The following is a 26,191-nucleotide window of genomic DNA, read 5'->3' as shown; positions in this document are numbered from 1 at the left end:
GTTGTAGCAGTGAGGATTTAAACATAATGGATTCGGTTGTGGGGGATACATTCACCTACAGTATACGTTTTCCTCTTCTAACAGTTTCTGAATATCTCAGAATTTTGTGGTTTCTCCCAAATCCTCCCTTGACCACTCATCGGACCATTCTTGACCCTATTCACCATTTCTTTCATCCCAGGAGAGCCATCCCTGCGTGTGTCAGAGCACTTCCCCATCACTTCTCATAGCATTGGAGAAATGAGCTAGTATTTTAAAAACCATCATAAAAAGGCTTTTTAAGAGCAATTCAAAGTGGGGTGCCTGGGTGGCTCAGTCAGTTAATCATCTGACTCTTGGTTTCAGCTCAGGTCATGATCTCACAGTTTGTGAGTTTGAGCCCCACATCAGACTCTGCGCTGACAGTGCAGAGCCTGCTTGGGATTCTCTCTCTCTCCCTCTCTCTCTCTGCCCTCCCTGCCTCTCTATCTCTACCTCTCTCTCAAAACACATAAATAAAATTTTTTAAAAAGAGTAATTCAAAGATACTGCACAGTCCCTGGCACCTTCTAGTCCCTTACAAAACAGGTTCACATAATGTCCTCTATCCCAAGCCATTTCCTCAGAACTAAGGTTTATTCTATACCAACCACTCTTCATGCTCCAGGTACCTCATACCTCTAGGTGTAGACCGAAGGGAGCCCAGGCCTCAGAGAGAGAAAGTATTTCCCTCAACCTGTTCTAAGGCTCATTCGAGAATGACTTCTTTCCAGAAAAATTGATGACTGGAATGTCCATTTCCTTCAGAGGCAAACCTATTCCCAGCTACAAGGTTGTGGCCAAGTTGCTTACAAGAAAATTCTATGGTGACTGACAACATGTCTCCCAAAGCGCATGTTCTTTAGTTTGCCCCAGTTTGCAGGATATCAAGAGCCCAGTGGAAATTAGGTAGTGCAAAAATTAGTGAATGTGTTTGCTACTTTACATGGCAAAAAGGACTTTGCAGATGTGATTGAGTTAAAGACTTTGAAATGGGGAGATTATCCTGTGTTATATGGGCCGACCCAATGCAATCAAAAAGGACCTTTAGCTTAGAGAACGCTTCCTGGCTGTAATTAGAGGCAGATATGACTACAGAACAATGGTCAGAGAGATATAACATTACTGGCTTTGTAGTGAAGAAAGAGGCCACAAGCAAAGGAATGTGGGCAGCCTACAGAAGCTGGAAGGGACAAGGGAATGGATACTCCCCTAGAGCCTTGGTAATGAATGCAGTTTTGCCAACACCTTGCTTTTAGTCTAGGGAGACCTATGCCAGAGTTCTGACCTATACTCTGTAAGATAATACATTTGTGTTCTTTCAAGCCACTAAGTTTATGGTAACTTGTAATGGCAGCAATAGAAAACAAATACCTTATTCCTCTTCTGTCTTTCCTTATTGAGGCTACAAAAGACATGGAGACACAGTGTCACCTAGGAATACACTAGTGATGTGTATTATGCTTGTTACACTTGTAATGTTGGTTCATCTTGGACGCGATGTAGGAAATTTTGATAAGCAGCATTCTCTTCTAACCTTAGTCATTCTTGGACTCAAGAAAATGATCTAAAAAAAAAGGAGAAAGTGACCTAAAACGATAAATAAAGATGAAGTCAATAGGGAGAAAATTTAAGTCAATTAGAGATAAATTCTCTAACCCAGTGGTTCTCAACTTCCGCACTATTGACATTTTGGGCCAAGTAATTCTCTGTGTGCAGGTAATCCTGTGCATTGCAGGATTTGTAGTAGCGTCCCTGACTTTGACCCTCTAGATGCCAGCAGCAAGCCTCCATCTGTGACAACCAAAAATGTCTCCAGATACTGCCAAGTTCGTCCCAGGGACAAAACCATTTGTAGTTGAGAACCAAGGTTATTTCCCAGTGATACCTTGGAGGACAAAAAAAAAGTATATCTTATAAGGATAACCTTGCTATTCTAGGATATGTTCAGCTAAGAAGTAAACACTGGTAGGACATATGTCAGTCCCTTAGGCCTTTACATTTTCCATATGTGGAACACACAGTGTCAGGGAAACAAATATTCATTTCAAAGAGATTTAGGTATAAAAACCTTCTTGGATAAATTAAATTCTCTGTACTGTCTTTCATTTTCAGTACAAGGTCTCTTTCCATGAGTCAATCATGTTTCCTGGCAGACTGACTTGGAATGACACTAAATAGAGCTGGGCACTGTGGTTTTACTTGTAAGGACACGGCATGACTTCTGAGGAGATCACACACCAGCACAACTAACTGCAGGTGACTTCGAGTTACAGAGCACAGGTCAGTGGGCACGAAGGGGATGTCGCCACAGAGTCACTTACAGAGGGCAGGGGCCTCAAACAGAGCTAAATTCATTTGGGCTAAAGCTATTAAGTGGAATCTATTCTTAGGGAAAAAAATGCATTGAAGTAGATGTTGTACACAACCAGTCCCATACTTCCATCTCATGAATGAGATTATCTGCTTAGCCCTAAGTGCTGGCACCTCCAACCACCATATGCACAAGACATCAAAGGTTACCTATTCTCCTCAAATATGGTAATGATCTAAAAATAGGGAAGTGATTTAAGAACTAAACAAAGCAACTGAGTTGGTTGTTTATAACCTGTGAATAAGCCAGTGCATGAATTCAGCTGACAACAATTTGAAGTGAGGAATTCAGACTAGAGCAAAATCCATCATCATGATCATGGTAACCCAAATTAATAAATTAAGAGAACAGATCAAGGTTCTAGGTTCTAGTCTATAGCAAAATAGCTAAGAATTTGGGTGACATTTCTTTCTGACCAATAAAGTCGGTTGGGTCTCTTTTACAGGACAGAGACATTTAAAACTGGGATTTTCTTTAAAGTATGTTTATAATGACTAGTTGCTATATGTAGTAATAGTGTATGGAAGCAGTGTTTGGGAATGGGAAAGTGAGTTAAAAGTGATAAAGGAATTATTTTTAGCAGAGTTCTGTTTCAGATGGTTTTTATAAATACACTCCCTATAATTAATAATCACTACACAATAAGAAAAAAATCCCCATTTCTCCTTCAAAATAATTAATAATTCCCATTCTACTTTCAGATAAATTCAAGATGGTATCTTAATTACACTGCAGATAAAGGTACTATGGTCACAACTGACAGCTCTCTTCAAATACTTCAAGGTCTGTTACACTGGAGAGGGATTAAGTCTTTAGATGTTTATCCAGAATGAGAACCCTTGCATCTAAGTTTCGGGAAACATGTCAGGGTGCCTGGGTGGCTCAGTTGATTGAGCGTCTGACTTCTGCTCAGGTCATGATCTCACAGCTCGGGAGTTTGAGCCTTGTGTCAGGCTCTGTGCTGACAGCTCAGAGCCCAGAGTCTGCTTCGGATTCTGGGTCTCCCTGTCTCTTTGACCCTCCCCACTTATGCTCTCTCTCTCAAAAATAAACATTAAAAAAAATTGAAAAGAACCTACTGCGTCAGGCACTGTAGCAGGCGTTGAGAATAAAGGGATGAGGAAAATAGGGCTGGTCCCTGCCTTTTAAGCTGTTAACAGTCAAACAGAGAAGAAAGACAAATGAGCAAGCAAGAGCATAAGTGAAGTGTAATAAGGGAAACAGTGTACTACAAGGGCATATGGTGGCAGCGTCTCACCTATTGGGGTGAAAGGGAGCTTGCCAGAGCCAAGGGCCTTTAAACTGAGACCTGACAAAGGAGTGGGGATTGGACAAGGAAAAGAATGAGTGTGGCCAACAGAGGAGAAAGCCTAAAGGTCAGAAGTCACCAGAGCTAACAGCTTTTGAGGGAGTGGTAGAAGCTGCCCACGGCTGGGATAGAGAGAGGTGGGGAGACCCGAACACTCAGGCTTGAGAGGTTGGTGGAGGTCCTCTTCCTCCTTGGTGATTGTGTGGTGTAGTCACATGAAGTCAGTTTTACTGGGAACAAGGAGAGCACTGCCCCTATGCTCTATAAAACAACCTACCCCAATACTGTGTGCATCTCTTCTTTGCGAAGTCCTGTCCCTGCCCAGACAACCCAGGTGCTGACCTGTTCTGGCCAAACAGCCTAGAGGTGACTCTGACAGTAGAGTCAGTGACTGTCTCTCTGCCCCATCTCTCTGCAGTTCTCACTAGGTTACTAGGAAGCTGCTACCCTGCAGAGAGGGCCTACTGCTGAGATATCTCCTACAGCAGTCTCCAGGTCCACCACCAGCCTCCTGACTCTGGTACCTCCCTGCTGGAACCCTCCCAATAGACAGACTTGAGCAAGGACTTCAGTGCAAATGCCTCTCAGCATTGTTCTTAGGGCACAGGCATCACCTAGAGAGAACTTTTGGAGAGGGGAGTGTTAAAGATGGCCTATCCCTTCCGTACTGCTTTATTCTTGCTTTCCCCCTTGGGATTGATTGGGAATGATTTTCTGGAATAGCAGATACCAATTCCAGCCTCTCTCTTCTACTCCCTACCCCCTGGTTGCATGATAGGGGAGGGTGGGAGATTGTGTGGATGCAGCTGTAAACAATGCAGTTTCCTTCATCTATAATTAGGACCTCTGCCACACCTTTGCATCATGCAGCTTACTAAAGGGTGAAGAGAAAACTTTCTCTGATTCCCACTTGTATTTAGCCACTGCCACTAGTTCAGACTCTCATGGATGTATGTGGATTTTCAAGGCCCGCCCCTTCCCTGTTTCTCAGAGCAGGAAGCTCTCCTGGGCCTTGGCACACATGGCCCCAGGGAATACCCCAAGTTCTGGGTAAAAAGGGATCAACTTGGTTTCCAAAGAATCTTGGTGGGCACAGGGTGGCCACCCAGCGGTGATCACAGAAAATGAGGATTAGCTCTGGAAACCATGCCTGGGAAAAGAAGCCGAAGTTTTAGGCAGCTAAAAGTATGACTTGTTTGGTAGAATTTGAACCCTAACTAATTGATCATGATGTTAAGGAATGATGGTTTATTGTTTAGGTGTGATGGTAGTGTTAGAAATATATTAAAATTAATCTTAGAAAGACAGGCCTGGCTGAAATATTAATAAAATGATATGCTGTCTGGTAGTTTATTATTCTTTTTTTAATTTTTTTTTTACATTTATTTTTGAGAAACAGAGTGAGACAAAGCGTGAACGGGTGAGGGGCAGAGACAGTAGGAGACACAGAATCTGAAGCAGGCTTCAGGCTCTGAGCAAGCAGTCAGCACACGAACTGTGTGCAACCCACGAACTGTGAGATCATGACCTGAGCCAAAGTCAGACGCTCAACCGACTGAGCCACCCAGGCGCCCCTGTTGTCTGGTAGTTTAATTCAACATAAACTAACAATAGAAAGAGAGTAGGGATGTATGAGGGGAGACAAGCTTAGCCATTAGCTCATGATTGTTGAGCCTGGTTGACCTGATTCGGGGTACATAGGACTTACAATGCTGTAATCTCTGCTTTTGTCTATGTTTCAAATTTTCCCTACTATGGAGTTTTAAAGAGTATACCTAGTAAATATGCAAACCACTAGGAAGGTTTAAGATAACTGAAACCCTTTAAAAAGGCATTAATAAATGGCATTTCTCTAGATGACTAAAGGCAGAACAAAGTCTCCACAGTACATGTTGAATCAAGCAAACCAAAGATAGCTTTTGGAAGACCTTCTACTATGAATTATAGGTATGTGAAAATTTAGGCTTGGAAAATTCAAATTAGATCTCATACAAAGAAGGGAAGATCAATAGAGAGATCTGAAGTAATATATGTTCTTTCTTGGCAATGTTACTATTAGATTTACTAGATAATCAAGATTGGACAAGAACAAAACACATTTATTCATTTTCTGAAAAGTTTTGAGTCCAGTGCTGCTAGAAGGCAAAAATAAATTTCCAAGTGACCTCCGGGCTCCCAAATTGGTTTCTGTGTAAATGAGAGACAATACGAAATTCTCAATGTCATCGTTTCTATTCTGCTGTCGGCAGGTTTGGTCCAAAAAACAAACATCAGTTTATCATCAAAAGGATTGGAAACACGCAGTTCTAAATCTATTGTGTAAAGATGCAGCAAAATTCAGGAAGTGGATCCTAACCCTCGGGGTTGGATCCCACAAAATGTAAGAGAAATGGAGAGAATACAGTGAGCTGATCATTTCATTCTCATTTAGAATGTAGATGTCTGTCACAATCCAAATTCTTAGTAATGAGTTCAACTGCCAAGGTTTTCATGTCACACTTCACTTGCCACTGAGGAATTGGATCAGGAGACAGACAGATATTGGCCACATGAGCAAGTGCCCTGTCCACCTTCAGGTAGGATCAGAGCCTAACGGTGAGTTATTGGGTGTCCACTGGCTGCTAAACATCTCACCAACATTATTGAATATAAACTCTTCAGCATTCTTATTATCTTTCCATTTTACAAATAAGGAAACCAAGGCACAGGGAGATTCAGAGAGTCACCTAAAGTTATAAAACTATAAGTCACCACTAAGTTTGGATTTAAGACAGATCTTACTACAGAATCCATGTCCTTTGCCACCACACAAGCCCCTTTTATCAGATACAACAGCGACTATAAAATACATCAGAGACTATGTCCTCTTTGGTGTTAAGTAAACACATATTCTCTTATTGATCCATCAGGCAAGTCATCCAATCATGTCCTTGATCCATCACTGCAATGAACCTCTGGAACTGTGAAATTCCTTTCCTTCCAGAAGTTCATCAGGACTCCCACCTGGGATAAGGCAAAAAGCCACTCTTACATTTAAAATTAGCCACTTGTTTGGGGTGCCTGGGTGGCTCAGTTGGTTGATCGTCCAACTTCGGCTCAGGTCATGATCTCACAGGTTCATGAGTTCAAGCCCCGTGTCAGGCTCTGTGCTGACAGCTCAGAGCCTGGAGCCTGCTTCAGATTCTGTGTCCCCCTCTCTCTCTGCCTCTCCCCTGCTCATGCTCTGTCTCTGCCTCTCAAAAGTGAACAAACATTAAAAAATAAATAAAGTAGCCACTTGTTTTTCACGTGCATGTGCGCGCGCGCACGCACACACGCACACACACACACACACACACACACACACTCACATGCACATATACGTTGATTTTGGTGGGTTAAAAGTTAGAGAATAAGAGAAAAGAATCCCTGGCAAGGATGCCTGTGATAATCAAAACTACTTCTGATCAGAATTCAGAAGACAGCCCAATCTAAGGCAAAGCTGACTTGTTAATTTGGCAGACTATTTCCTGTCCAGGAAGGAAGTAAATCTAGACCTGCAGGTATGTGGGCAAGATGGCTGCAAATGACTTGAGAAAGAGGTGAGAAAGGAAGAATTCTTTTCAGACAAGGTTTTTCTTAGGAATAAGAGGCAAGGCCAATCTTTCCTCTGCAAGCTCAAGCTCATTAGGTCTGTGTTGCTAGCCTCATATGTGATCACTAAGATTTATTGTATAATATTAAATGGATCCAATTATAATGTCCTTGTTAACCCTGATGGACAAGTTATTTGGCAGAAAACTGAACACAATCCTCCCCTGGGAGAGGTGTAAATATTTATCTTCCTAGCCCCACTAGAAGAACAATTTTGTAGCTAATAATATCCTCTATGCAAAGATTTACCATAGTACTGGGCTAGTATAGTCATTGGTTAAAAAAAACATCTCCACGATAGAACTTTCGAACTAGGTGATCAGAAGCATTTAAAAGTAAAATAAAATATCTTGTTTCCCAGTTTTTGAGTCTTATGTGGGTAGGCTATACTAAATCCAATTCAAGAACTCCTTGCTTTGGCTATATCATACTGTGTGTTTCAAGAGGATGTCAACTGTTACGTTTAGTATTTTGTTGTACTTGTTCTGGAATTTCTCATGAATAGTAGGTGACCAAAAGCTTTTTTTTTTTAAGTTTATTTCTGTTGAGAGGGGGGAGGGGCAGAGATAGAGAGGGAGAGAGAATCCCAAGCAGTCTCCATGCCCAGAACAGAGCCCATGACTGTGAGATCATGACCTGAGCCAAAACCAAGAGTCTGACACTTAACCAACTGAGCCACTCAGGTGCCCCGAACAATTGCTTTTTTACGATGCTACACCATAGGACATTCTTAGGTGTAGTAAGTTCCTTCATTCAATTAAACATGTGAAAAGGAAAAATAATGGCCTAGACTCATACTTTCTTTCACAGCGCTATGAGGTGAGTGGCACAAATGGCACAAATATATAATTGCAATTAAAGAATCAGAATGTATGCATTTTTTCTTGAATTAAAACAGAATAATGAGTTTTTTCTATAATATCACTCCTGCTAACTTATGTTTTATTTAATTCATGTTTTAATAAATTCTAATTTATATAAAAAATCTAAAATTATTGATTTTTGATGATAAAATTCCAGTTCAAGGTGGCTTAAACAAGAAAAGGAATTTATTAGTCAACATAACTACATCTTCAGATATGGCTTGACCAAGATGCTAAAACAGTGTCATGTGGACTTTTACTCTCCCAATCTCCTTCCTTTGTTTTCCTTTATGTTGATTTTATCCCTATGTAGGCTCTCCCCAAGAAGTAGCACAACACCTTACCTTCTCTCTTAGCAATATCAATAGAAATCAAACCTTTCTTTCCCAATAATTCTAGAAAAACTCTGGGATTGAGTCTCATTATATCATTAGGGCCACTTGTCCATTTATGCCTCCGGGGGGGATAAAATATGCTGATTTGTTAGATCATCACTCCCCTGGAGAAGAGGAACTGAGAAGGTAGTGGGTCCACTTAATTACACGGGCAGAGAGCAAGATGATTACTGAAAGAAAAATTGAGATGCTATTTCTTGGGGAAAAAAAAAAGAAAGCCAAAGAGAAAAACTGAGAGTAGTCAACTCCATAAAACAATGAGGAATGTTAGGAAATGCATCTGTCAAGGGCACCTAACAGACAAACCTATCTTATGTTTCATGCTCTTACATGACAACACCAGCAATTACATTATGGTGGTAATGTGGATGATAATATTGTTTTCTCATTTTATTGATAGATAAATTTTGAATAAGGAAGAGAGCAAAGGAAAATGCAGGGGGAGTAAGTACTATATCCATATCCATATTGACTCTGAAGCCATTATAGTAAACTTTGCTTAAACTGACATCTAGATTTTTTTTTAAGTGTCATCTGACATATGTGTGAAGACAGATAAAAGTTTGAGAGCTGCTCTAAGACCTCTGAAGAATGAGCTTTATGGTAGCCTATCTCTACAGAAGGAGGAACTCTAACCCACTGAAAAGTTTTCTGGTTGCTTAATTTATGTTGTTTGGGTTTATTTTGGAATTTGTCCTTAGATTTTCAACCTATACTAGCATATAATATAGGAATTACCAAGAACTTTATTGAAATCAACAATATAATTTGCAGAAAGATGCATGCTTTAAAATGAGGGTGGAACCCTATGACCCAGCAGTAGCACTGCTAGGAATTTACCCAAGGGATACAGGAGTACTGATGCATAGGGGCACTGGTACCCCAATGTTTATAGCAGCACTCTCAATAGCCAAGTTGTGGAAAGAGCCTAAATGTCCATCAACTGACGAAAGGATAAAGCAATTGTGGTTTATATACACAATGGAGTACTACGTGGCAATGAGAAAAAATGAAATATGGCCCTTTGTAGCAATGTGGATGGAACTGGAGAGTGTTATGCTAAGTGAAATAAGGCATACAGAGAAAGACAGATACCATATGTTTTCACTCTTATGTGGATCCTGAGAAACTTAACAGAAACCCATGGGGGAGGGGAAAGAAAAAAAAAAGAGGTTAGAGTGGGAAAGAGCCAAAGCATAAGAGACTGTTAAAAACTGAGAACAAACTGAGGGTTGATGGGGGGTGGGAGGGAGGGGAGGGGAGGTGATGGGCATTGAACAGGGCATCTTTTGGGATGAGCACTGGGTGTAGTATGGAAACTAATTTGACAATAAATTTCATATAATAAAAAAATAAAATAAAATAAAATAAAATAAAATAAAATAAAATGAGGGTAGAAATGAATGACTTTCACTGCTTTATTTTTTTTTCCAACGTTTATTTATTTTTGGGACAGAGAGAGACAGAGCATGAACGGGGGAGGGGCAGAGAGAGAAGGAGACACAGAATCGGAAACAGGCTCCAGGCTCTGAGCCATCAGCCCAGAGCCTGACGCGGGGCTCGAACTCACGGAGTGTGAGATCGTGACCTGGCTGAAGTCGGACGCTTAACCGACTGCGCCACCCAGGCGCCCCTGACTTTCACTGCTTTATATATGCAGTTGCCTTTCAGTGCCCTAACATAATTCCATCTTGTTTAATATTGTCATAGAATAAGATATTTGATATAGGAAATTTTTCCAGTTACTTATTTAAATTATGTGTTACTTTGACACTTTTTTCTTTTTTTTAAATTTTTTAAATGTTTGTTATTTATTAATGAGAGAAAGACAGAGGGAGAGCAGGGGAAGGGCAGAGAGAGGGAGATGAAGAATCTAAACGAAGCAGGCTCCAGGCTCTGAGCTGTCAGCACAGAGCCTGACGTGGGGCTCGAACCCACGAACTGTGAGATCATGACCTCAGATCAGATGCTTAACCCACCGAGCCACCCATGCACCCCTAGTTTGACACATTTTTCTAAAGTGCATTATTTTACTTAGTATCTTAACATACATATCTGGGCCATGGATAAAAATATCAACTCAATTAATATGCCAAAAGTTGGCAGTCTCGGGTCTTACAACTTACTGTGGTTTGTATGCATCTTTAGACAGTATATTAGGTGCCTTAAAATTCACATGGAATTGAAGCTGGGTCTGCTGTGTCCTCCTCCACTGCCAGATGGTCAACTAGCTTCTTAGTGCTATAAGCATATCCTCTTCATTGCAGTTCCAACCTGTGCTAGAAGGGGTAACAAATAGCTTATTAGAATTTATCTAAAATAAGAGTATATTGATTCTATATGATCATTTAAGGAGCTCTGCAGTAAGTAAGGTATAACAGTTTTAGTGCATGGACTGTAATTTTATATCCATCAACCACTACTCTAAAATATCTCAGACAATGAGGCCACGTCTACATTCTTAGAGCCTACCAAAGTAGTTGATATTTAATCGGCTCTCAAGAAATAGGTGTTAGAGGCCCCTGGGTGGCTCAGTCAGTTAGGCGTCCAACTGTTGATTTTGGCTCAGGTCATGACTCCAGGGCTGTGGGATCAAGCCCAGCATTGGGCTTTGTGCTGGCAGCATGGAGCATGCTTGGGATTCTCTCCCCTCTCTCAGCCCCTCCCCCCCAATCAAAAATAAACAAACATTTTACAAAAAACAAATAGGTGTTAAATGACTAAATAAGTTTACATTTTGCATTTAAGCACTCTGAAACTTTTAAAATTATCTTCATATTTTTGGTTTTGTAGATTTAGATATATGAATTCTTAAACTTTCTGGTAGTCCTGTGAAGTAAGAAAATGGGCAAAACCATTTAGCTTAGTGCTTGACACATAATAGGTACACAATAATAGTTGGGTCAACCTTTTTCTATGATACCTTTTTTGTTTATTTTTAAAATCAATTTTCGTTGGTTATAGAATTTTCACAGAGGTTCCATAATATAATGGGAAAAGTGCTTAAAAGTGAAAATACCAAGTTCAAGTCCTGACTTTCTTGTGTATTATTTACTTCTGGCAGTGAACAATTAACATAGTTCTTGGAGCATCAGTTTCCTTGTAGGTAAATGGAAATAATTATTCAATTTAACAATAATAAATTGAATGCCAATCAGTGTTAACATCCATAGGATTCAAAAATTATCTATCACTGCTTCACTTCACATTTCTTGTGAAATTCAAATTAGATCATCTGAAAGTCTTTTGTAAACTATGGAAAAATATCCCAAAATTAAATGCTGTTGGTATTATTTCCCCATGAACTTTAAGATTTTACTTGTTGCTGAAATCATCCAAATTCTTTTGTTTCTTTTTCCTTCATGTATCCTTCAGAGATAAATTTTAAAAAATGCTTTTTTTTAATTCAAAATGTGTTTTTATTTACATTTGGTTTTTCCAAAGTCCAAGTTCTCGTTTGCTTTTGGATTTGTTTTGTGGGATTGAGATACATATTTTATAAAATTTTGGGAGTGTTGAGAATGAATATTTGTTCAGAGGCTCTTGGGGAAAAGTTTGCAGCCTTTTAATAAGTGGATTTGATTAATCTAGGGAATCTACTTCCCATATCAATTTATTTTTTTTTAATTTTTGTTAATGTTTATTTATTTTTGAGACAGAGAGAGAGACAGAGCATGAACGGGGGAGGGGCAGAGAGAGAGGGAGACACAGAATCGGAAGCAGGCTCCAGGCTCTGAGCCATCAGCCCAGAGCCCAACATGGGGCTCGAACTCACAGACCGTGAGATCGTGACCTGAGCTGAAGTTGGACGCTTAACCAACTGAGCCACCCAGGTGCCTCCCATATCAATTTAATAAAGAGTCAAGGAATGAAGTACGGATAGGAAACATAAGAGGTCTCTTTGAGACCAGCTTCATTCTTTATTGGGTAGAGATTCAAGGTATGCTAGATTGCCAAGTTTAGCAATAAAGTAAAAGACCAGTTAAATTTGATTTTCAGGTGAACAATTAGTAAATGTTTAGTGTAAGTATTGCCAAACATTAGGTCCTCTCCTTTGTCTGGAAACTGTAGGTAAGACATAGCTTTTAAGATTCTTAGAAGACTCCTTACCTACATGAAAGAGACCATAAGTGTGGGGGATAAGCTTAGGAATCCCAGGCTTACGCCAATGGGTTGACAAGGCATAAAGAAATACAAAGTTATAAAATGCTCACACCCGAGTTTGGGAAAATCAGATTGGCACCCCAAGAACAGGGGGTGAAAAGGCACCACAAGAATATGGAGGCACAAAGGTGCCAGGAATAGAAAAGTGCAAAGGTACCCCAAAATAGAGAGGGGTTGTAGAGCCCCCAGAATAGAGAGGGAGAGGCAAAGGTCTGAAATAGAAATGGTGCAAAGGTGCCCAATACATAGGTATATGAAATAAACAAGATTAGATATTTAGGATGAAAGCACCCCCAATTTAGTACTATAACAGAAAAGCTGCTTTCACAGGAGAATAGGGCCAGGTTAGGTAAATTGGTGACTTGGACTATGGACCACTGTGCTGCAGGAAAAGCAGCCCAGAGCAGAGATGGTTAACAAAAGAAAAGGTGCCTTGTCAACCCTGAGGTTATTTCCGCTATCTGTCTCATCCCCTAGGCTAGTAAAGATGAACAGAGGTGCTGCCTCATGTCCACTGTGAACAACCTTCCTGCTGACTGCCTGGTGCCCGGATTTTGTTTTGTATTAACCCAAACCCCTAACCACAAATAACCTCAAGACCCCCTTTCCCTCACAACCACAAGTTAATGTTCACAGATTCATTGTCCCTTTGTGCACATCTATCGCCATGTTTGTAAGCCTTCTGATCCTAATAAAAATGGGGCAAGGACCCTTATTTGGGGCTTTTGTCTATTCCCGGGCATTAGCCATCTCTTGCTTTAATCCTGTGTCCGCTCTTTTGCTAGACAAAAGAGAACTTTAGACTTAGAGTCTATGACACATAAGTAGTCTTAACAAAACTGCAACCTTCACGTGATCTTTACCCTGTTAAAAAGTAAGATACTTTTGACATCTGGAACAGTATTCTGTGGGTTGACCAGGGTCAACTGGGAGGTTCTCTCTTAGGATCTCTTATGTAGATGCAATGATACAGCTGCTGGAGCTGGAGGGGTCTAAAAACTCAACTGAGCTGGAGACCCAATGGACTTCAATCATATAACTAACTGTTGACCAGGAGCTCAGCTGTCACTACTGATTAAAGTATCTACATATGGTCAATCCACGTGGTTTAGGTTGCTCTTCCTGGCATGGCAGCTGTGTTCATAAAGAACATCCCAAGAATGAGTGTTTCAAGAGCTAAGTCCTTTGCTTTGTGTCAAAATAAGCAAACTCAATGATATTGTTGCTTTCACCAACACTCACGTCTTCGAGATATTTAATGTTACAGCTGATGTTACATGGCTTCTGCTCTCTAGGAACACATTTACTTCAATAAGTGCAAGTAGAAAGACACAGTTGAGAGGTCAAAGAGTAGCATGTGAAATGAGGATTAAACAAGGGTCAGAGGGACAGGTGTGGAGGCAAGTTATAGACAGAGAAGTGGTGACCAATAGTAGAGGTCTTTGGTGGATCGGGGTACTAGATAAAGTGGGAGAGCTATGGATTACGTTGGATTGATATATGGGTTATCTATGATAATTCTGAGGATAAGGAGAGCTGGTCTAGTTAAGAAATAAGTTGACTTCTGAGGAAGGAAAACTGAGAACCTGGGATACAGGAAAAAAAACCCCACAAAAACCGCCCATGTATTTTTTAAACTCTAGACCCTATAATGGACTAAAATATAGTAGGTTTGTGGTTTACTCTTTCTTAAAGAAAGTGAAATTTTGTCTGATTTTATTTACCCTTTTTCCATTTCTTTTAAGTCTATGCCTAATCACTTTAAAATAAAAGGCTACTTTCACTTAAACGTACTAAAAATGTTAATTTAACCACAGAAACTTGCCGCTAACACAGATCTTGGCTTATATCTTGAATTATACTATAACATTCACTGCACTGCTGTTTTCCTTCCATATTTCATGAATGTCCCAAGTATAAGCTGAGAGCCCCAAAAGCATTCAGGAGCTTGAGTGAGTATAAATTCCACTCTATCAAAGTTTCTAATTGTAAGTTCTTGACATGCTTAAGACATGCTGGGTGTACAGAGAATATTTGATTGAGGCTCCCTATGATTGTAGGTTAGCCCCAGAGGTTGCTTTTGGTAAATAAATATTAGGTCTGTTAGAAGGCTACCTTTCCCAACCATAACATGACTGCCTACTGAGCAAAACAGTTGGTGGCTGGAAAAGTAGTGAATATGTTCTGTCTGTTGCTATGAAATGTGGAAAGAGGTAGCTGATAGTTCGACTTGCTCTGAGAGACTGCAGAATAGAAAGGTCAAGCAACTCCATCGTATATTTGCTCTAAAATGCAACAGAGTTGTTTCTGCCAGGCAAACCCAGAGGGAGACTATAACGGGAGGGAAAAATGAGATACTGTCCAGCCAGTGACTGAAAAATCAGGCTGTGATCTTTGGGTCTGTCACTATATCAAAACAACAACAACAACAACAACCCACAAAATTTCACCAATAACATTCAGTAATGGGACCTGAAAAGCCATCGAGTAAGGAGGGAAAATTATGGGGGTGTACATTTCATGCTAAATTGGAGTATACATGGCCCTGGAAAAAAAGCAAAATAGTCATTAGTCAGCAATATATGCATCCTGTTGATGTGGCCTGGCCATGACTAGTTAGAAGAAAGTTTTACTTGGAAAATGGGGATTAGGAATGCAAATGAGTTAACGTCATAAAGGGAGAAGAATCAATTTGAGCCCACACGGCATAAAGATTGAGGTTAACCTGTCCTAACATGGCATTTCTAAGCAGCCTTGGAGGCAGATAACACTTGAGTGTTTAGTCTTCTGTCTCCTCTAAGAATTAGTCTTCACATTGGAGACATTTAGATAATACTGGCAATGTAAGGTGGCTCTTTACTACCTGAATTGTTTAACCTGGTCATATCATCATTGTGGCAGAAAGACAAGGGTGGTTCATTTCTCGATATTTCAAACTTCAGTTACTCATCCTCCCTCACTTAAAGAAAACAAGTCATAGAGGTCTCCCTAACTCACTTCAGACAGTGTCTTTGTTTGTTTGTCTTCCAGTGAAGACCAAAAACTTTATTCCTGTGTGTTTGAGGCCGGCTTATAACTAGCAAGATTTGCAGCTAGGTAGCCAAACCCTGTCATCCTCCCAGCAGCCACTGGGATAGTAGTTCTGCTTTCCCCAGATTAATGCTTTAAGACAGAGGTAGAGGCATCACTGTTTTTCTATCTCCCTTTCCTTCCTCGGCAAGAGTAGTTCAGAAGCTCCATCAAGGTCCTTGGATTTCCAAATATCAGATCCCATAAAGTGGCTTTCCAGGTTGGAGCTTTACAGAGACAAGGCAGATTAGTTTACATTTTTAGAGTTTGAGAGGAAGATGGAATGAAACAATGCAACAGAAAGAAGACATATCACGATCCTTTTTAAGACAGCTACTGGCCCCTTGAATCACTGGAACTTCCAGAAGCATCATAGTCATGTGTTAAACAGCCTTATGCGTGGGTGATGCTCAAAATATTGAATCCCTGGGACGACTTTCTGAGTCTTGAATTAAAGCTGGGTGTTGAAGGTCCTACTCTGTGCCAAGTGTTAACCCTATAGTTTCCTGACTCGGGGCGTCTAGAGGTTGCTGGGGCGGAGGTGGGGGGTTGGGCACAAGTGCCTTTTGCATGAGGATCTAAACATTCCAGTGGCTGTGCTAGCGGCATCTGTGAACACCTGCATCTTGTTATTCCTGTTTACAGGCTGGACCTTTCTCCAAAAGGTCTATGACAAGACACAATAGAAAGCAAATATGGTATGACCTTGATTTTGAACCTTTGCTGTGTTTCTTATGCAATTATGTAGTTAATCTCATTGTCTTAAGTTTTCCTTGTGTGAAATAATTTTTCCCACCTCCAGTCAAGACATCACGAAAACATAGACATTGTGAAGGCTTTCTGAAGGAAAATCTGTCATCTAAAGATGTCTTTTCTACTCTACAGTATTGTCTTTGAAAGATCCTTAAAGAATTTTTGTCATATAACTTCTCTTACACAGTCATTAAAAATGCACATACTAACTTAGCTGGATCAGATTTGAAAGTTATAACTATTATCCCTCTCTTCCTCATTATTATTAGTGTAGTGTGTTGGTATTATTTAGATAACGTTCTAAAGGAAAGTTTATGCTCACTCTTTTTTACTGTCCCTAAGTCAAATATTTTTGAATGGGTCAAAAATACACTCTACTTGTGTGTGTGTGTGTGTGTGTGTGTGTGTGTGTCTACTACAGTAAAAAAAAAAAAATCTTTCATGATGCTGGCAGTTTAGGGCTAGAGTATATTAGAAATCCAGGGACTTCCAATACAAGAACATTAATAAATATTTATATATAGGCAGATACCTGTATATTAACTGAGACATGACTTGCAAACATGAAGACTGTCATATTAAGTTGACTAATGGACAAGAAAGATATAGACTCTATCCTATTATCATGAATGTCTGAGGACGTGGTACAATTTTCACAGCAAGGCTGCCTCGTCAGCAGGCTGAAGTGAGAATAACGCATTTGCATTAGCACCAAAACGGAAACCTTCAGCTGCTTAAGGAATGAAAAGTAAAACAGGTACTGAAGGAGATAAACCTGTTCCTCTGTCTCATCACTCGGTGGCTTAGAAAGGCTTCTGAGGGAAGAAGAGGTTGTGGGGATTTTGTCGCATATAGAGGAGGATGTCTGATGGAAGTTCGGTTATAGGGTAATCTCATCTGGGGAAGTTGCCAAAACCCAAGGGTGGGTGACTCCCACAGAGGGCAGCGTAAAGCCCTCCTGAATGCACGCTGAGCTCTCAAACAAAGAGCAGGAGGACAGGTGGACGCTAGCCGCAAGTCCCCTGAAAGGTCATTATAATTGAAAATATCTAAACAGCACTTTCAATACAGCATACAGAATCCTTTCAAGAAGGTAACAGAGGCATTGACAAAGAGTGACAGGGATACTCAGCAAGTAAGCGCTGGGAATGGCACTGCACATGTTTTACGTACGGGCTAAAAAAAATGAAGTGAAGGGTAGAAGTCATCTCCCTTTCTAACTTGACCATCATGACCATGCTGCCTGCCTCTCAGAGACCTGTTATTGCTTCTGCCTTGTTTACATCCGTGGCGGATGGCGTGGAATCGAAAGTTAACATTTTGCAAGTCCCGAAACAGAGTTTCTGCCAAAGAGGAAAAGAATGGACGGTTTATTGATCGGCAGGTGAGGAGGGGCGGACACAGGAGGAAGAAGCAGTGTTGAAATCTGCATGAAGAAATGTTTTTTTATGGACAACTGGGTGGTTCAGTCGGTTAAGCATCTGACTTTGGCTCAAATCAGGATCTCACGGTTGGTGAGCTTCAGTCCCGTGTCAGGGTCTCCACTGTCAGCACAGAGTCCACTTCAGATCCTCTGTGGCCCTTCTCTCTCTCTGCCCCTACCCCACTCTCATGCAGCCTCCCTCTCACTCTCTCTCTCTCTCTCTCTCTCTCTCTCTCTCTGTCCCTCTGTCCCTACCCCACTCTCATGCAGCCTCTCTCTCTCAAAAATAAAATAAACATAAAAAAAGAAAAAATAAATATTCTTAATACAGCCCATCCTCTAGCTGCACCTGTCTTGGGCCACATAGCAAACAGCCTATGGTGTTTTGAGAATCTGGGCTTGAATCAAGATGCCAGATTTCAATTCTACTTACATCGTGTATTTCCTCCACGATGTGGACAAATCATTTCTTCCACGGCTCCGCTCACCTGTCTGTAAAATGAAGATAAAGTACACATTTTTCCACTTGGAGCTGTAACCAGGAGATGCCTGGATAGAGTGTCTCAGTTGGATAAATGTAACACAAGAAGCAACAAGCGACGGAGACGCCAGAGGCATGTTAGCTGCATTTTCACTGAAGCAGATTCAAAAGACACACTTGGGATGTCCTGAAAGCCCTTATATACACAAGTTGCAACATAATTTTGTATATCCTGCTTCAGCTCCAGTTAAAGAGCAGTTTGCAAAAGGCTTTTATAATCACGTAATTCTCTGTATCAGGTATATGCTATAATAATACAATTTTGTTTTAGCACTTACCGTGGTTGAACAGGCACAGTTTTAAGTACTTTACACATATTACTCATTTATCTGCCCAATAACTCCCTGGTTAGTACGATCTTTATCCCCTCTTTATATTTAGGTAAACAAGAGAATGGGTACATAAATTGCCCTGGATATACTGGTTTTCTATGGATGTGTAACAAATCACCACAAACTTAACAGCTTCAGATAATACACTTTCATTAAGTCCCAGTTGCTGTCAGTCAAGAGCCCAGGCATGTCTTTTTTTTTTTTTAATTTTTTTAACATTTCATTTTATTTTATGAGACAGAGACAGAGCAGGAGCAGGGGAGGGGCAGACACAGAATCCAAAGCAGGCTCCAGGCTCTGAGCTGTCAGCACAGAGCCGGACACGGGGCTCAGACTCACAAACTGCGAGATCATGACCTGAGCCTGAGTCAGTCACTCAACCGACTGAGCCACCCAGGCGCCCCAAGAGTCTAGGCATGTCTTACTGTGCTTTGCTCGGAGCTTCCTTGTGGGGCCGTGGTGAAGGTGTCCGCTGGCCTGCTTTCACATCCCGAGGCTCAGCTGCTTCCAAGCTCATTCAGGTGGTTGACAGAAACCATCTCCTTGCAGCTGCATGACAGAGACCCTCCCTTTGGCTGGCTATTGGCTGGAGGCCAACCTTAGGCCCTAGAGGCCACCTGAGATTCCTTGCTGTGTGACTTTTCCTAAATAGTTACTTATATCATCAACCCTACACGGAGAGCCTCTCACCTCAGGGAAGGTTCCATCTCTCCTTTAAGGGCTGTTCACCCAACAGCTGTGCACTTTTAACTCAAAATCAACCAATGCGAGACGTTAGTTATTGCTGCAAAATCCCTTCACCTGTGCCATATTCTACCGGCCGGAGGTCAGCCACACGCCCCACTCATACTCAAGGGGGAAGGGGTCACACAAAGGTGTGAATAGGAGGTGGGAAATATTGGGGTCACCCCAGGGTCTGTCTGCCACACTAGAGCAGTGCTTCTCAAACTTTAATGCACATATAAATCATCTGGCAATCTTGTTAAATGCAGATTCTGATTGAGTAGGTCTGGGGTGGGATGAGGGTCTGCACTTCCAAGCTCCTAGGTGACGCTTGTGCTACTGGCTGGTCTAGGTGATGAAGTTTTGGGGTGATCGTGGGGTGGTCTGGAACCGAAGGCCAAGAAAGAATTTTTGAAAACGTCTTTGGTGCAAAAATGTGATTTTAGTAAAGCACAGGGACAGGACCCATGTGCAGGAAGAGCTGCACTGGGGCCATGACGGGTAACGTGTATATTCTCAGGCTGGGAGGGGGCCAGCGATAGAGTAAGTCGCTAAAGTATTTTGGAAGCAAGGTTTCCAGGACCTTGAGGGGCAAGCTGTTGCCAGGGAAAAGCCACTTATTATCCTTTAATAAAACCTCAGTCATGAGACCCTTCAGATGTATATCGGGATGGGGGGGCGGGGGCGCATAAGCTTGGAGCATAATTGCCAGTATATATCTTGGGGCAGTTGAGATGAAGGAAGTAGACTTCCAGGATCCTCGAGGCTGGGATAATGTTGAGCCCAGGTTCTCTTTTGCCCCTTGGAAAGTGTCCTAATCGAGCCAGCTGAGCTCCCAGAGGGAGGTCACTCTGCTGGTTTCAAGGACTTGTCAATGGGCTGTAGGCAGTAAGGAAATTTAATTTTTCATTTGCCTTAGTTTCCCACATTACCATGGCAAGCACTAAACCCCTTCCCTTTGTTCCTGGGTAGCCAGGAGTGTCCGAGGACTATCACACATATTCCACCTTGCCAGCCTGTATTTTGTCCTCAGCTTGCCCCCCACTCTCTCATCATAGGGACCACAAGGGCCCCATAAAGCTGGGGTAGGAACCAGCAGTTTGGGTTCCTGGCACCCTGCTCTTAACCATTCACTCTACTTGTCACACTCCCAGGACTGCACTAAGGTTGTTATCCACAATGGTTCTAGTTTTATTTCTGTTCCATATCCATCCTGGGAACCCTAAGCTATCCAATGTAGTTGACATCTCATTGCCTCTTTTTTGTATTTGTGTGGTTTACAGAACAAAACTTTACACGGGCAGCCTGACCTTCAAGTCAAAGCTTCAGGAACTCTCGGGGCGCCTGGGTGGCGCAGTCGGTTAAGCGTCCGACTTCAGCCAGGTCACGATCTCGCGGCCCGTGAGTTCGAGCCCCGCGTCGGGCTCTGGGCTGATGGCTCAGAGCCTGGAGCCTGTTTCCGATTCTGTGTCTCCCTCTCTCTCTGCCCCTCCCCCATTCATGCTCTGTCTCTCTCTGTCCCAAAAATAAATAAACGTTGAAAAAAAAATTTTTAAAAAGCTTCAGGAACTCTCTAGCTGGTCCAAATGTCCTCCAGCCCCTTCTTCAGGCAGGTGCCCCGGCTGAGGGTGACAGCCCTGGGGAGCGAATTTGCCTGCTCTGGGGGTTCCATGTTTTGCCCCTGAGGAGTGTTGGATGAGTATTACTATGGATTCTTGACCATCACCCACTCTCTCTAAATAGGAGAGGATTCATTTGTTTCATAAATTGGACCTCCATAGACATTTTCATTTGACTGAAGTGTTTTACCGGAGAAGCCTTTTCCTTCTAAGGAAAGGAAAGGAAGGACAGGTTTTAAATATTCCTTGCTTTGGAAAAGAATTTACTTTAAAGAAGACAGGCTTTAAAACATCTCCTTAACTACAAATAACTCTCCCTGGACTTTGTAGGGGGGAATCTTTCTCTTGAAGAGAGTAAAGAAAACTTGAATGAAACCTTCTCTTTTAGTAATCTCTCCCAGACAGGAAACTCGTATCTACCTTCTTTTAAAAATGCTGCTGAGATCTTTACAACTTAAATTTAGCTCTCAGGCACCCTCTCCTTTCTCTCTGTGGGATACAAGTGGTGTTAAATGACAGAAAGATGTTAAACAAGATACCTCCCCACACAGCTTCTTTTGACTCTTTGAGTAAGTGCCAAACTCTACTTAAAAAAAAAAAAAAAAAAAAAAAAAATGAAGATAAGCCTGTCAGAAGGCTCTGAAATTAACATAACTCAGACCTCCTGCCAGTATCCTAAAACTTAAAATAGTGAATTACCAATTGTCTGCCAGTTAGCTGCAAGGCTTCCAAAGCATAGCCAGGGCTCCAAGATTGGAGCAGACCTCCAACACTTACCTTGGCACTGGGAAAAGGAAGGCAGAAGGACCAAGATAAACGCTTCCTTGTAAAACTGCACATTGCAAAGCTGAAATCCTACCACAGATGCTAACCACAATGCGGTCATCTCTTCCCACGTTTTTGAGCCGTGCTCATAGCTCTACATCTGTGTCCCATTTAATCTTCACAATGATCTTGTCAAATGCATATTTACACTTCCCCCTTGGATAGGGAACTCAGGCACAGAAAAGTTAAGTAACACACCCAAGGTCACACAGCTAGCTGGTGGCTGGACCGAACTTGATCCAAAGTCAGGCTACTAATACAAACAGAGAAGAGAAAAGCACAATAGGATGCTAAAGGAAAGTAAGAGAACACCATGAGAGAAGACTGGAGTGGATTCAATGGTGGCTGCCCAAAAGATATGTCCACATCCTAGCCCCTGGAATTTGTGAAGATGACATCATTTTTATTTTGATTTATTTTTTAACGTGTATTTATTTTGAGAGAGAGAGAAAGAGCTCAAGGGGGGGGGGCAGAGTGAGAGAGTGGGGAGAGAGAATCCTAAGCAGGTTCTAGTGCTGCCAGTGCAGAGCCCGATGCAGGGTTCAGACTCACAAACTGTGAGATCATGACCTGAGCTGAAATCAAGAGTCGGACGCTTAATTGACCGAGCCACCCAGGCACCCCTATGACATCATTTTCAAAAGGGTGTTGTAGATGTAATCAATTTGAGGATCTCAAGATCCTCCTGCATCATCTGCGAGGGCCCCAACTAAACCCAATGACAATCCTTACATAAGACAAAAGCAAAGGAAGATTTGGCACAGACAGAAGAGGAAAAGACACAGACACAAAGGAGATGGCCACATAAAGACAGAGGCAGAGACTAGAGTGGTACTGTCACAAGCCATGGAAGCCTGCAGCCACCAGAAGCTGATAGAGACGAGAAAGGATCATCCCCTGCCACGTCGGTGGAAATTTGTTACAGCAGTCCTTGCATAACATTACTAAAACAAAACAAAACAACAACAACGACAAAACCCTTAGGTTAACAAGGTATGGAGTCCCCTGTAATTTTCCTGTGTGCCTGGATCTCTGACTGGATTAGAAACCCTAAGAGGGCACAGACACAATCTCATTTGTCTCTGTACCTCTAGCATTCATGATATTTATGTGCAGCTGAATGAATGTTTATTGAATTGAGCCACGGAAATAGTTGGAAGTCTGGCAGGTGATGCTGTGGAGGTTGTGAGCCGGGAACAATCTGAGAGTGGGCAGGGTGACCGCGGCCAGCCAGTCCCCTGTAAAAGGACCAGACCAGACTGTAATGGTGCGTGTGGCTCTTCTGCAGAACTGAGAAGAATCAGGAGTCCTGTCCTCATTTGGGAGATATAGATGTGACCCTGGGGAAATTCAGTGCTACGAAATATTTTCAGCCCTTGTCATGGCAAAAACGTAGTCATAGACATGGAGACTGATTCCTATAAATTCTGAAATGGAGAAAATAGGAACAAATTTGAGGCCCTCCTACTATTCATTCTTTTGTTGATTTATTTTTAATTTTTAAGTAAATTCATTATTAAAAAACACAAGGGTATGCAGCGACATCCCCTTCCCCCATCACCCATCGACTCACCGACCAAATGCTTGTTGAGTGCCTGATACGTGCAGTGTTCTCAGTGCTCGGGGCACATCAGTAAATAAAGCAGGAAAAACGACAGTCTTCATGGCCTTCACGTCCTACTGCACTGAGAAGTTGAGGCACACCTCCGTGGGAAGGCCAGACTTAAGCAAAGACAAAGTAAGGCACTTTCCCCTACCACATACGTTATTACATTTTCTGAAAGCTTCTAGAGTTTCTTTGTGGCTATGGCAGCAAATGTAAACACATATTCTTATTTTCTCTCTCTCTTTTTTTTTTGAAAACCAAAGACAGTGTATTATACTGTATCTTGCTTTTTTAAATGTATCTTGGAGCTTTTTATCAGATAATTTTCTTGACCGGAAAGTTTCCCTATTTACTCATTTTTGTACTACAGACTAGAATATTCCTATTTGTGTGGATACAATAATGTATTTGTTTCCTTATGATGGACGTTTAGGTTGTTTTTGATCCTTCACTCTTCTGAAAAATGCAGTAATGCATAACTTTGTACATGTATCATTTACTCGCTTGGATAATTTCCCAGAAGAGGAATTTCTGGGTCAAAGCTATATGAATGAGTGATTCTAACAAATATTGCCAACTGCCCTCCATGGGGGTTTTTCTGAAATTTACTCCCCGACAGCAGTGAATGAGAGTGCTTGTTTTCCACACGTGGCCAATAGAGTGTGATATAAAATGTTTGTTTACTTGTAAGTATTCTGGCCATTGCAATGGGCAAAAAAGTGATACTGCCATGTAATTTTAAATTTTCATTCACGTCTTATTAGGAACCATTTGCTTTTCTTTTCCAATGAACTCTTTGTTCGTATTTTTGCCCAATTTCCTACTGGGAAGTTGCCCTGTTTCTCATTGATTTCTGTGTGCTTTTTATATACTAAGGAGATTATTCTGTTTTAAGAGTTGCAAATATCTCTTCCTGTATATTTTCTTTTGGCTTTATCTATAGTTGTTTTCCCTTTCTGCATATATATTTTTTCCTTGTATAATTTTTTTATGTATTAACTTTATTAATATGGCCTCTGGATTTTGAGTGACATTTAAAAAGACTATCCTCACCACAGATTTATAAAAGAATAGACTCTTTTTCTTCTGGTATCATTTCATTTTTTTACATTTAAATCTTTGATCTATTTAGAATATGTTCAGGTGCACAGTGTGAAAGATGAATCCAATTTTTTCCCTGGCTGGCCCCATACTTGTCCATCACCATTTTCTGATCATCTCCCCTACTGATCGAATGCCCCTATCATGTATTAACTTCTTACATGTAGTGGGTTTATTTTCTTTCCTGCTCTGGTGGTTCTCTTTCTCAATTCATATATCAATATAATATGGTTTAATAATTGAAGTCTCCCTTTTTTTAGTGTTTTCCTGTTCATTCTTGATTGTTTAATTTTCATATGATCTATAGAACTAGCTCATCTTATTCTAAGGAGAGAAAAAAATGAAGTTTTTGGAATTGAGCTGACTTTATCATAGAAATTATGTAAAGTCCTCCTATCTAAGATTATGTGTGTTTTTCTGTATTTTATTTTATTTTTAAAGTTTTACTTAAATTCCAGTTAGGTAACATACAGTGTAATATGAGTTTCAGGTGTACAATATAGTGATTCAACACTTCCATACATCGCCCAGTGTTCAGCAGAGCAAGGGCCCTCCTGCCCCATCACCTATTACCCATCCCCCCACCCCCACTCCTCCAGTAGCCATCAGTTTATTCTCTATGGTTAAGAGTCTGTTTCTTGGTTTGCCTCTCTCTTTTTTTCCCTTTGCTTCTTTGTTTTGTTTCTCACATTCCTCATATGAGTGAAATTGTATAGTGTTTGTCTTTATCTTGCTTTGCTTAGCATGATAGTCTCTAGCTGCATCTTTGTCCTTGTAAATGGCAAGATTTCATTATTTTTTATGTTTGTGCAAATGACATATCCAGTTATGGTTTTATCTTTTTCTTATTTGGTTGTATTTTGCGTCTTTCAGGAGTACTTTGAGGTATACAGTTTTTGCATATTTATTAGTAAGTTTATTCATAAATATTTTAATGTTTGTTTATTTTTTTTGAGAGAGAGAGACAGAGTGCAAGTTGGGGAGGGGCAGAGAGAGGGAGACACAGAATCTAAAGCAGGCTCCAGGCTGTGAGCTGTCAGCACAGAACCCAACACAGGGCTTGAACTCACAAACCATGAGATCATGACCATATTGGGCACTCAACTGACTGAACTCACAGGCGTCCCTATTGTTATTATAAATGGTTAATTTCATTATATCTTCTAGATGATTTTGTTAAATATATGAATGATATTCATTTATGCATAGTAATTATCTACTCCACCATCCAACTGAATTCGTATTCATCTTAAAACATTTTGATTCTTGTATTTTCCTAGTACACATTCATATTCTTTGTAAATAATGATAGATTTATGTTTTCCACTTCCATTTTTCTATCTCTAGTATCTTTTTTAAGGTAACACATTTCTGAATTTGTTTCTTTTTAATTTTTTCCTTTTTTATTTTTAATGTATATTTTTAATTTAAATCCAAGTTAGT

The 26,191-nt window shown here is 41.0% G+C and overlaps 1 protein-coding gene and 1 long non-coding RNA gene across 3 annotated transcripts in view; one reads left to right on the top strand and one right to left on the bottom strand.

The window, feature by feature from the left end:
- Positions 1-1,502: 1,502 nt before the first annotated feature.
- Positions 1,503-26,191, bottom strand: part of LOC125156576 (uncharacterized) — a 31,634-nt gene continuing 6,945 nt past the window's right edge. Inside the window, exons 2-4 of the long non-coding RNA XR_007148680.1 lie at positions 18,435-18,493; positions 10,769-10,871; positions 1,503-1,585 (exon numbers count right to left, since the gene is read on the bottom strand). This is a non-coding gene — a long non-coding RNA (uncharacterized LOC125156576). The remainder of the gene's footprint in view (positions 1,586-10,768; positions 10,872-18,434; positions 18,494-26,191) is intronic.
- ABRA (actin binding Rho activating protein) overlaps positions 6,188-26,191 on the top strand; it is a 38,556-nt gene continuing 18,552 nt past the window's right edge. Inside the window, exon 1 of one of the 2 annotated variants that reach the window (XR_007148678.1) lies at positions 6,188-6,277. The gene's annotated coding sequence lies outside the window, so the exon portion shown is untranslated. Of the gene's footprint in view, positions 6,297-26,191 lie in introns of both variants that reach the window. The other variant, XR_007148679.1, reaches the window with a different exon arrangement.

This window comes from Prionailurus viverrinus, chromosome F2 (genome assembly GCF_022837055.1).
Source record: "Prionailurus viverrinus isolate Anna chromosome F2, UM_Priviv_1.0, whole genome shotgun sequence".
Taxonomy (NCBI): Eukaryota; Metazoa; Chordata; class Mammalia; order Carnivora; family Felidae; genus Prionailurus; species Prionailurus viverrinus.
This window is presented reverse-complemented; position numbering and strand designations above follow the sequence as displayed.